At 40.0% G+C, this 4,002-nt stretch overlaps 1 non-coding gene across 1 annotated transcript; it reads right to left on the bottom strand.

The window, feature by feature from the left end:
* Positions 1 to 2,558: 2,558 nt before the first annotated feature.
* Trnaa-agc (transfer RNA alanine (anticodon AGC)) lies at positions 2,559 to 2,631 on the bottom strand. Its single transcript has one exon. It is a non-coding gene; the product is annotated as a tRNA-Ala (tRNA).
* Positions 2,632 to 4,002: the final 1,371 nt, after the last annotated feature.

Raw genomic sequence — 4,002 nt, 5'->3', positions numbered from 1 at the left:
TGACGACAAAGAAACAGGGAGGAAGAGACTCTCTGAAAAAGTGGTAGACAGTCTAACAGCAGGGAAAGGAAATAGTGGTCATAGCCCGTAAGCAGACAGATACTACAGTATTGTAGCTTTGGCACAGTCGCTCTTGCGTACCACAACCTACTTTACTGGTACACCCCAACCAAACAGGCACGGTAACCCCCAGAGAAGTGAGAAAAAGGAAGTTAAAGAGGGGACAATCAATCTTAGTGTATACAAAGGAAGGAATCTGCATTGCAAAATGGCAAGATAAGGGAGATGTCCTGTGTATATCTTGGAATCCACGGGAGATTTAGTGGAGACATGGAACAAGAGGGTTGTAGACACGAGGAAACCGCAACTTATTGTTGTACACAGTAAGTATGTGAAAGGAGCAGACCGACAGGACCAATTGCTTTCATATCATCCGACGTGCCGAAAAACTCTCAGGTGATACGAGACATTAGGATTACATATTTTTCAAGTAATGCTCATCAATTCGCAATTACTATTCAGGTTGAACCACTTAAACGTTTCAGTGCAAATATCTCTGGAACGACAACAGATATTCAAAAATTACTATCGTGGTAATGAATGTAAGGTAGGAGCTTACGAAAGTAAATACTATGAGACATTTTAAAAAGTAAGAAAATATTAAACTTCCTGGCAGATTAAAACTGTGTGCCGGACCGTGCATGTGCCACAGTAACGACAGAAACACTCACAGCAGTGGGTCGATCAATGTTGGAGCGTGCACAGAGTTGCCATGTAAATGGCGATCTCTTACAACATACGTTGTAGATTTTCTGCTGTGGGAAATGTGATTGCATGCCGGCGTACATTTTGTGTGTTTCTGACGAGATGTATGTTTGTTTTGCAGATACAATTGTGCATCTGTGTAATCGTTTCACCATGTGCAACAGTTAAATTTACTAGTATAACGTAATCATCAAAAAATGTTCAGTGAGACGTCCTATACTTATAATGTACGATTATGTAAGTTATGTACAATTACGTACAACTAGAATTTACCCCTGTTAGATCCTTGGTCCGCCATTAATTCTGTTTACTCTGCCATGTGATATTAGACGTTTCGTTATCAATATGTCCATTCTAGTACTGTAGTAAATTTCAATAAAGCACAAACGAGGAAACCCTTTCCCTATTTCTCATTGTGTGTGACTGTACATTTCTATTGTTTCCAGTAAATAACAATAAGTACTGCGTTAGCAGCATCGTGTTACGTCAATAACATCACGATTACGGGCAACGTGGGGTTCACGCTTGAAACTCGGGATGTGCAATAGCGGCGTGTTCCGTTTACTTCAAGCGTCAACTTCGCTTTGCGATTTCTTGGGATGTAATTGATGTGTTGTTATGACACCAACGCCACTCTTTTTGTGATTTTTCACGATATTGATTGTGTAAGAAACAATACAAGGTATTCATTTAAAAAACCGTAAGTTTCTGTTCAAAATAATGTTTGCTTACGTTTTAGAATGTCTCACAGTATTTACTTTCATGGGCTCCTGCCTTACATCTATACCCGCGAAAGTCGTGTTTCAATATCTGTTGTTGATCCAGAAATTCCTGCGTTGAAGCATTTGAGTGGGCCACCCTGTGTGACAAGTAGAGAGGAAATGCCAAGCCAATGAATCTGTTGAATTTTTGCCTATCTGTAATCGACGGATTGGTCGGAGGCACAAAACCTATAACAACTGCAAAATCTCTCAACAATGTTCAGCTTCCAGAGACCTGTCCCAAAGACTCAAACGGGGAAACCATACGACGGCAGTGTAAACTCTGCTGGAACGAAGAAGTTAGGGTCTCCGCGTCATTTTATAGCCCACTTTATCCAAAAGAACCAAGACTGTTTCTTGTCCCAGACTTCCGAACCTTTGATGATTATTGACCCACAACATTTGTATAACTTAATTGTAATAAAGTTTACACGAATAAAGATATTACACTTGCCCAAACATCCTACTTACTGTCATAAATATTTACACTATTTTGTATTCATTAATAATTTAATAAAACAAAACCTAGTTTAGACACAGCAGTGGTATTAGATTAGACATAGCTTAGTTTTGTAAAAAAATACCAATGTGTATTTTGTGTGTATCCTCACTTATTGAATAAAAGCAGGTTGTTGTTGGTAATCCTAAACATGTTTCGAATAAATACACCCCTCTCCAAAAAAAGTAATATATAAAATAAAACACAACCATTTGTATACTTATATAAAATACGGAACTGAAATTCCTAAGGTTGCTGAGCCACTGTGGGCGTACGCGTAATAGCCGCACCACACTCCGTGTGTCGCGGAAATACAGCTCGCCCCCGCCACGCCTCGCGTGGTGAAAGGAAACCGGCACTAAACCTGTAATTACTTTTTCAGAAGAATTTTTTCCTTAGTTTACTGTATTAGTAAACTAAAAATTCCTACAAAGATAATTGGTGTCCGAGGTATTAAATGGTGCTGCCGATCGCTAGCTTTATAACCTGCAGGTTGTGTATGGTGACGAGCACGAGCTCACAAAAATATGAGCTGGAGGCGCCGGGTATCGATCCCGGTACCTCTCACATGCTAAGCGAGCGCTCTACCATCTGAGCTACGCCCCCAGATACAACAGCATACGTCCTGGACTGCTGTTCAAATTCCGTGCCGGACTTTCTCCGTTGCGTGTGGAGCCAGTGGTCCGTGTTGGGGAGGCGGAGTAACTGGAGAGGTTCCAAGGCAGAGCGCTGACCCGGATAGCAGGACGAGCCGTCCATTCTCATAGCCCAGCTGCAGCTTCGTCCATTTTGCACGGTATCAAAATTATCAGTCTTGGGCCTGACAAATTAACTACTGTTTGTTTTATGTTAAAAATGGCCTTATTTCTCGGAGTTATTCCCCATCAGGACCGTGGTCCTTCCTACTCGGAAATTATGTTCCATAAGCCAAAAGTGATTCTGGACAATTTACAAATTTCTTCATTTTTGTAACCAAATTTTCCGTATTTGCTTTACAATTATTGATCTATTTTAATTATGTCTTTGCACCTATAAGAAAGTGATAGTTCTTGTCGCCAAATGCGTTTCGTTTCATTTAACTACAACAGCAGTGGTGGTATTTCATGCTTGGTTTGTCTTTCGCATCAGGAAAGACTGTCTGCTTGCACGTTTTTGGGTTATGTTTTCGTTTGTCACTGTTAATTCTGACCTAATCCCACAATGCTTTGCTGAACTACACAATTATGTTGAACACAACACAATGAAGTACTGGTACTGTTTATTTGTATCATTTATTTGCATCCAAATCAACAGTGGTAGTACCACATCGCCTTGTGCGTAACGTCAAAAATGGATAGTTATGCAAAGCAGTATGAGATTAGATCAGACTCAACAGTGTTTAACGAAGAAATAACCCAAAGCGTACTAGTAGACGTTTCTTGACGCGAACGGAAAACCAGGTGTGAAATACTACCACTGACAATTTTATTTATTTTATCGTATGGTGATTTTATACAATACACAATTGATAAAAGACAAGTGATTTTATACAATATACATATAAGACAAGATTAAACCTTAAAGACGATGATATATTTCAATAAAATGAACCCGTTTGATGACGAAAACTCGCATTTCATTGCGGTCGCGAAGACGATATTGAAATACCCTCAATAATTTAAAAAAGAACCCATCTACGGCTGCAACAAGACATTTATTCCACTGAAAACATTTTTCAGCCACGAAAGAAAGAACAGGTGCAAATCAGATAGTGCCTAATTTAGTGAATGCGATGAATGTTCCAACAATTCGAACATCAAATTCCACAGTTTTTTCACTGGGAAAGCACGTTTGGGGTTTGCGCGCTGTCCTAGTGAAAGGTGTTTTTCTTCCTTTTTATTTCAATTTCAATACACTGAGAGGCACCCACATGCCTTGCTCATACTGTGGCATCAAGCAGTCAGGCCTGCAAGATGAGTGGTCTGCCAAGCGAGTGGA

This window comes from Schistocerca serialis, chromosome 1 (genome assembly GCF_023864345.2).
Source record: "Schistocerca serialis cubense isolate TAMUIC-IGC-003099 chromosome 1, iqSchSeri2.2, whole genome shotgun sequence".
Taxonomy (NCBI): domain Eukaryota; kingdom Metazoa; phylum Arthropoda; class Insecta; order Orthoptera; family Acrididae; genus Schistocerca; species Schistocerca serialis.
Note: the sequence above shows the minus strand (reverse complement) of the source record. Positions and strands in the feature narration are given on the sequence as shown.